Raw genomic sequence first — 8,725 nt, 5'->3', positions numbered from 1 at the left:
GCCGTCTTTTGCGAAGATAAAATTACTGCTTGTGTCCAATTCCTTGGAAACGGTCCGGGTGGCAAAATATCGACCAAGTGAGAACCAATTTACCGTGACCTCAGGACTACCTTGCCATATAGAATAAAGGTTAAGAATTAAATAAAATTGTGGATTAAAACTTCCAGACCGAAACCTTTTATATCTTTCGATAACCTCATAAACCGTATAGAACCAAATGTTACTCCCAGTTTGAATAGCAAAGAGATTTTTCATTTTACCGCTATCCGAAATGTCACCTGCATATTTCTGCTCGGTTGCAAACTTTCGTGCAAGGAATCTAAAGGTATTGACAAATGATTAATTGTAATTTTTAATTTGTTCGTGAAACCCTTATGTGTTTTATATTTCCCAATAAATTTGTTATAATTATTATTAAGCAGGCCCCCATTCAAACTGGATTGATTAAACTGAGTTAGCCTGCAGGAATATTGCTAATAAATAAGTAATAAATAAATTTAAACTGATACACATAAGTTTGATAAGTAGTAATTTTCCATGACAAATCCTTTTTGCCCCCAGTTGTCCTGTTCGTATTGTAGAATTTCTCGATCGGGCTAATATTTACCAAAGTCGGCTTATAGCTATCAGAACGAAGAGCAATCTTGAAAATTAAACCGGACCCAAATGTTTTAACCAATCATCATCATCAGCCACAACAGAAACACTTTACAAGTGAATACCGTCAAAGTTATGGAAAAATAGGGTGTGTGGATAATACTGAGACACCAGAGCTCAAACAAAATCGAACGAGAATACCCTCCATTTTGATTTTCCTACAATTTTATTTTGGAACATAATACGTCATAAATATAGATCTCCAAATGCATAGTACGGAGGCAACATGACGAGCTTTGCTCAAGAAAAAAATTCTCAGCAGGCATCGTAAACTGATGCCGAGGTTTGGGGAAGAAGGCGTTGGGTGGATGTCATCACATTAATTACACCACAATGTAATTATACAGATTAGCGTCCACGAATCCACGAGAGATACGCGATTGCGTGCGAGTTAACGCGGGGTCATCTGTTGGCGATGAAAATCAAAATCATGAAATGAAATGAAGTTTGTTGTGCGCGTAATGGTCATAAAATACTGCGTTTTCTCTGTTTCTGCCCGTTTCCTTATAACGACATTTTTAATCACGTAGTCTTTCAAAGATCCTTCCTTTTCACAGAAGAGGCAATACCGGCGAGGCGCCGTATTCGAAAAGCCTCTCTTTCGATTATTTAGGTATGATTCTTTCGCTTGGTTTGCCATAAAACAGTAACAAAAGATATCGCAATTTTCATGTGCCGTACGACCTGAATAACAACCGTATCGAATTTCCAGTATTGCGTCACTTGGTGGATCGATCAGTGTTCACGCTTTGCGATCGTAGTACACGATGTTATTGTTTTGGTACAAAACCTGTGGCGGTCGCACGACTTGGCCTCGTATCCTGGTTAAATTCTTACCAATATTATAATATTAAACCTCGACGAGATTTTTCATGTCGAAATGTCGAAAAGCATCATGTTTTCGATTTCGAAACCATACGAAATGAAGTCATAGAGGCAGTCGGATTTTCGACGTGCGGCTTTCCACTGGCTAACTTAACCACGCAGAGTCTTTGCAGGATTACACGTGCCACACTTGACCCTTGCAAGCATTGGTATCTACTTTTGAAAGAGGTATGTGACGTTCCTTTGCGTAAATATTTCATATGCGATGTACTTAAGATATTTCCCGACGAAATCCAAAGTGTGGCGACACGGGAACTTCAAGCGGCCAACTCATCGTTCGAAGTAGTGGGGTTAGCCAGGATTCCCGACCTCGTTCACGTTGTGTTCACGTTCTGTCTAATAGCTGGTCTATCTTCTTCGTAATAAACAATCCCCGACGAACTTATTAAATCTGCGGGATTTATGACTATCGTAAATCTGGTGAACTCCGCCACGCTAGACTTTGAGCCCGAAGGCGCGAAAAATTTATCTTTTGGCGCCAAACTCAGTCACGATTCCGAAGAGCTCGCTTCCTAACTTACCGAAAGATCGGCTAGAGTAAATTCCCTTGGAGTGGAACTGAAGAAGGTTCGAACACAGATTTCTCATCTCGAATCAGCATGGAGTCAATTTTACAGACCCTTTTTTCCACCTCAATGTTCGTACCTTGTCGTGGTGAGGTGGCTTGAGTGCCTCAATGACCAGTTGGAATACAATGCCTTTAAAGAATTCAGCTTCAGTTGGTGGGCTGTATTTTCTGCAAGGTAGAGGCCAGACTAACACGGACTTTGTCATTGTAGTTATTGTTATGATTATTGTAATTATCATTATTATTAATGATTTTGTTATTGTTATCATTATCTTTATGATTGTGATTGAATCATTTTCAAAATGAAATAGGCTGCTCAATGAGGATGGCATGCTCAGGCAAGTAGATTTTCATTTATTTACCCCCCTCCCCCCAAGTAGAAATTCAAGTGTTTCTGATAGTTTTTCTCTTCAATAGATTGTTAGAATGCAGAAGATTTTCTAAGACACGTTGTTCAGAGGGCTTGTCTTAAGTAGTTGTTTTCTGATTCAAAACCACCTGCCTAGTTCTGTTTCTCTTGGGTAGTTAGTCCATGGACTGTTGTTATCTGATGGCAGAACTAACAGGTGGATCTGTTTCTCTTGGGTAGTCAGTCCATTATGGGCTGTTGTTATCTGATGGTAGAACCACCAATCTGTTCTGTTTCTCTTGGGTGGTCAGTCTATGGACTGTTGTTATCTGATGGCAGAACCAGTCCCTATTTTTTTCAGCTCTATGCTGTCAGTCTTTTATGGACAGTTATTTTTATCTGATGGCAGTTTTAGCTTGCTCTTTTTGTTTTGAAAAATGTGTTGCTTATACTGTTTGTCACGTATCATCTGTTATTAGTCGGAGGCACTTTGGTCAATCAATGCTATCATTGTCTTCATTATTATTATAATTGTTAACTCAGCTGCTACTCTTCTCTCTTTGCCACAGGGCCCACTACAGACAGCACTAGCTTAATGAAGTCCCAAAACCTTTCACAATGAGCCAACTCAAGAATTGCAGTCCTGAACAGTTTTTGGGGTTTTCCTGGCTTTTCTTGAGATTATTTTGTCTCAGTTTCAATTACTTGGATACTCATTCAGCTAGACTAACAATAACACCATTTTGTTCATAGATAAACATTGAAATAATCATAATAGTAATATAAATGATAATAATAATGATTTGTTATTGTTATCATTATCATTATCATTATCTTTATTATTGTGATCATCATTTTCAAATTGAAATAGGCTACTCAGTGAGGATGGCATGCTCAGGCAAGTAGATTTTCATTTAATTCCTCACCCCTCCCCCCAAATAGAAATTCAAGTGTTTCTGATAGTTTGTCTCTTCAATAAATTGTTAGAATGCAGAAGATTTTCTAAGACACATTGTACAGAGGTCTTAAATAGTTGTTTTCTGATTCAAAACCACCTGCCTAGTTCTGTTTCTCTTGGGTAGTTAGTCCATGGACTGTTGTTATCTGATGGCAGAACTAACAGGTGGATCTGTTTCTCTTGGGTAGTCAGTCCATTATGGGCTGTTGTTATCTGATGGCAGAACCACCGATCTGTTCTGTTTCTCTTGGGTGGTCAGTCTATGGACTGTTGTTATCTGATGGCAGAACCAGTCCCTATTTTTTTTTTCAGCTCTATGCTGTCAGTCTTTTATGGACAGTTATTTTTATCTGATAGCAGTTTTAGCTTGCTCTTTTTGTTTTGAAAAGTGTGTTGCTTATGCTGTTTGTCACGTATCATCTGTTATTAGTCATAGGGTGACTTTGGTCAATCAATCCTATCATTGTCCTTAGTATTATTATTATTAATTCAGCTGCTACTCTTCTCTCTTTGACACAGGGCCCACTACAGACAGCACTTGCTTAATGAAGTCCCAAAACCTTTCACAATGAGCCAACTCAAGAATTGCAGTCCTGAACAGTTTTTGGGGTTTTTCTGTCTTTTCTTAATTTGTTTTTGCCCCAGTTTCAATCACTTGGATACTCATTCAGCTAGACTAACAATAACACTATTTTGTTCATAGATAAACATTGAAATAATCATAATAGTAATATGAGTGATAATGATAATGATTAGATTAATGGAAATGGTCATAGGAATTATAACCATCAGGATAATGAACATTATTTCTCTAACCAATGTAAATATTTTTATCATTATTATTATTATTATTATCATTATTATTGTTATCATTGTTATTATTATTATTATCATTATTATTATTGTTATCAATGTTATTATTATTTCCATCATGAATTATTAGAGATGCTTGGAAAAAAATGATCTATAGTTCCCTCCAACTCATTATTCTTTCAGTTAAGTGAATTAAGACTGTGAACAGTTACTGCTTTATTCTGTCATTCCTGATGACCATAGAAATGGTGAAAGTCCACAGATATTATCCCTCTAAGAGTTTCTCCAGGTGTTTTTTTTTTCCTCTGAATTTGGTTACAACAGAATGAAGGGCATCAGGGTATAGTGCGCCCAGCTAGACATGAATTGCATTAATATTACAGGGTCATTTTGCTGTATTCAGGGTTTAATCCTAGCCTTCTACAGACAAGTTTGTTCCTCTAAATGCAAAACACATTTTACAAACTTACAAAAACTGCCAAGAAACAGCTGCTAAATTTATGGAAACATGACGAACAAGTCAACTAGACTGTGTACTACACATCATTGAAATCAAAGTATCACTTTAGGAACATAAAATCGCAAGGTCAGTTTCCCATTTTTAGTGCCTGAGAAAAGATCAGGCCACCAGATTACTTCAAATTCCCTGGTTTCTCGTCCATCTCAATTGCCAACAACCATTTTAGTTTACTGGGTGAGAATCATGCTTGATTTCTTGCCCATGCTCTTTAATTGGCCGCCTGTAAAGCTTGTTGAGAGTTTAACAGCTACTACTTGCAGCAACCTCCATATTCCCCCGATTGCTTTTCTTAACTCTAATGGTACAGAACTTTGATGACTCAGACCAGAAATAACATCATTCACTCTACCATCCCTGTAATAAAAAACTTTGGATTTTTCTCTCCATACAGGGGGCCGCAAATGTATTTTTACCCTCGCACGTTTATAAAAGCATTCGGCATGCCTGCTAACAAAGCTTGGATGTATGTTTCAGGAACTTAGTATCTTTCAACTCGACACCATTTGCCTGAAACCAAAATAATAATTACGAAAGTTAAGAGATTATTTACTTCTGGAGTGAAATGTACTAAATGATTTGCCCTTTCAAACATAAACCTGAGTTATCAGGTTTTGTCAATCACAAAATTACACGCCGGGTTATTAGTATTCCTTGGGGACCTTCCTATATTATCATAAATATCTAAGACAAGCAGGTCATTTAGCTAGGTAATCAATGTTAAAAACCGCGCTGTACAGCACTTAGAATTATTTTCCTCACTCATTTTTCTCACACTGCAACTTCGCGTACAACGCAATTATCACTACGCAGTCATATCTGGTGTCCAATTGGGAGAAGAGCTTATTATTTTTGTTTTAGAGGTGAATTGCGATTTTTTCCCCTATTTCGGCGAAGAAAAGCTCGAACAAATACTGAAAGTAATGAGTAAGTCACTATGAACAGCTAGTGCAAAGTGACAGCACTATCGAGCCAAACAGAACTGTTATTTAATGATTTTTAACATGAACCACCAATTCTTACTATTTTTAATTTCTGCGTTTTAATAGACTTTGACATGTTCTTGAGAAGATATTAAATCGGTTAGCGCTGTTGTTCCCTTCTAAATTATTTTGGTGGAAGCGCCTCAGAAGACACTGGTTTAACTAAAACCATGTTGGGCGACGTTACATTTTGACTGCACAACCCGCAATTAAATTTAATTTTAACAGCTATTCGAGGGTGTGAAGAACGGAAAAGAGCAAAATTACATACCATCGGCCTTTCGATGCACGGACGAATTAAAACTTTTTACAATTCCACTTATCCATTGCTTGTAACTGATAGACCTTGTCCTTATTCTTGCGGGAGGCCGTACGATCTGTAGTCCATTGTAGAACTTGGCAAACTTAGCGCACTCTGCCTCGAGCGCAACAATGTGATCTTTCGATTCTCTATCTCACTAGCGCAGTTGTTGTGTTGGACATGGACGAATAATACATCGCAGCGTGTCTTGTAGATAGCTAGAGATGCCATGCATGGTTAGGATAAGCGCTGAATATGGACGAGCGTTAAAGCCGCCACTGAAAAAGCACAATCGACCGTTTTTCATTGTAAGGATCAGGTCTTTCACACAGCTGTCAGAATTAAAGAGAGGAAGAACGTCGATCTCGCTCACCTAAGTAGCGAAGTACACCACGAGCGGCGACAATGATCAAACACCTGGAAGATCACCGTGGTGTCACTCTACTCTTTGATAACATAACCAAGAGCGAGCCCTTTCGACTTGTCACTAAGTTTTACGGTTTATAAAACAAAGGCCCCGCTCTACACAAAGCCTTAAAGAATGAAACACTAGAAAAGCTTACTTAGCTTGGAATTATAAAAATTTCCTTTCTTAAAAATCGAAGATTTTCATGGTGTCCGTAACTTCGTATTTTTCCAAATTTCCTCTTTTACATGTTATGCTGTTTTGCATTTTCTTCAGCGTATAATTTAGTTCAGCGTCGATCATTTATCATCCTTAGAAGAAAATATTCTGATCTTTACGTTTAACTATAAAGTTGTTTTGGCTTACATTGTGCGCATAAAAGGAGCGTTAAATTAAACATGAGTTGATTCCACGCGAGGGCTTTACCTGGAAATATGCCTGCACACGAGAGACACCGACATTACCGCGTGTCCCTTTCTGGAAAACATTCGTGTTATGACAAGAAAGGTCAGCTTAAGGGTTTTGGGTTACCCAAACTATGCAATTTTGACGCCGAAAAGTGCCAAAAAGTAATTACAGAAACTTCATCCGCAACACCTTGAACGTGCTGTGGGCGCGAACTGAGATCTTCTCTTACAGTTAATAATTGCCAGGCGGAACTCAGATCCGGCTAAGCCTAATTTGCATAAATTTTTTTGGTGGGCAAAGCTCGTCATGAAAGAACAAAACTAATACTTAACATCAATGATACTTTTTTTCTTAGTTTTTGTACGGTTGATGCATAATTTGCAACTTTGACTACTAATTTTTACTTAATTCACAGAATATTCTGCTAAATATCAAATCAACGGTAGTTTCAAGACGCGTTCAGAATTTTATAAGTATGCAATTTTAAGAATTTTTCTATTTTCAGTAAATTATAATGCCTTTAGGCACGAAGGAATTGTTCCGTTAAAGGTCATTGAACAAAGACCCAAGACGCCAACACGGAGGGAAAACCGTATTTAACAACGAAATTCGATCTAAGATACAAAGAAACTACGTTGGTACTGAGGTGTTAAAAGAGAAATTAGCCACTGTTGGGTGTAACTGGACTTTCCAAAGTCCGTTTTATTTTTCTCACTGTATTTTGGTAAAACTTCTCGCGGCTTCGTCGCTCGCCTCAGACCTCTCGCTTCGCGACTTGGAGCAAGTCTAGGTGTAACATAAGTTCTGATGGAAGTTAACCACCAGCCATCGAGGCGGTAGAAGCTTCCATCCTTTAAGGGAGATCCACTGAACTACATAACTTACGGTACAAGAGGATGGTATCTGACGGAGACAGAAACATCTTCAACACTGTTGAAAATCAGTGTACTTTGAAAGTTGTTTAATTGGATTGTGTTAACCGTGTCCAAACGAGAATGGGGAAGCACCTTTGAGCTTAAAAGCAAGGACAGAAGAAAAACTTGAAGATTAGAAACCAATTGGGAGCCGTGGAAGGCTCACTGAGACGAAAGTAAAACGTCAAAAATATTATGGCTTCGCAATACACATGAGAAAGACCATCATAGTAGTTCTTAATTAACCAAAGTGCGAAACATCAAGGGCCTGCTAAACAACACAGATTCTGTCTTGTCAAAAAAAAGATTTTTTGTTTAAATGGCAACAACAGATGGTGACAGCTGGAAAAGCCACATGTATAGATAATGATTGTTTGTCAGAAGCTTTCCTTGAACTTGTAAGGCCCAAACTCAGGACAATCAGCGATTCAAAGCTTCTGGAGAGGTGCATTCGTAGAACCACTTAATACCCGAATGAGTGACTCAACTCAATGATTTTGGATGAGATCCCCAAAGCATAAACATTATGGAGCCAAAAAACTCCCCTTTGAGGGTATGGGCGATTAAAATGATTTCTTTTGTATTCTCATGATTTTTCTTTTTTAAAAATTCTTCCATCATATTTAACATTTTCCTCTCTGATCTTACCGGAAAATTACTTGCCTTAAACCATGAGCCATGCAAGCCTCAGTAAAAGGCGCAAAAAAAAACGCATCTTCCTCTTTATGCAGCCTTCTTCCTCATTTCCTCTTGTCATAATGTACAATTTCACCTCTGATTATCGAACGCTGGTTCGAGCAAGACAGGTAGGAAACCTAAGTCGGTGTTGAGATATCATTGCAGTGATTATCGAACGCTGGTTCGAGCAAGACAGGTAGGAAACCTAAGTCGGTGTTGAGATATCATTGCAGTTAGAGGAAGATGTTTTTACATCTTGTCATGAGCGTGGCATAATGAAATACAGAA

General features: G+C 38.1%; 2 long non-coding RNA genes across 2 annotated transcripts; one reads left to right on the top strand and one right to left on the bottom strand.

The window, feature by feature from the left end:
• The first annotated feature begins 883 nt into the window (after positions 1 to 883).
• Positions 884 to 5,961, top strand: LOC148735591 (uncharacterized). Its single transcript, XR_015999211.1, has 3 exons — positions 884 to 1,710; positions 2,422 to 2,448; positions 3,029 to 5,961. It is a non-coding gene; the product is annotated as an uncharacterized LOC148735591 (long non-coding RNA).
• Positions 4,616 to 7,158, bottom strand: LOC148735590 (uncharacterized). Its single transcript, XR_015999210.1, has 2 exons — positions 6,002 to 7,158; positions 4,616 to 5,257 (listed from the first exon to the last, which is right to left on the bottom strand). It is a non-coding gene; the product is annotated as an uncharacterized LOC148735590 (long non-coding RNA).
• Between the last annotated feature and the right edge of the window lie 1,567 nt (positions 7,159 to 8,725).

Source organism: Stylophora pistillata, chromosome 3, assembly GCF_964205215.1.
Source record: "Stylophora pistillata chromosome 3, jaStyPist1.2, whole genome shotgun sequence".
In the NCBI taxonomy this organism is placed as follows: Eukaryota; Metazoa; Cnidaria; class Anthozoa; order Scleractinia; family Pocilloporidae; genus Stylophora; species Stylophora pistillata.
Note: the sequence above shows the minus strand (reverse complement) of the source record. Positions and strands in the feature narration are given on the sequence as shown.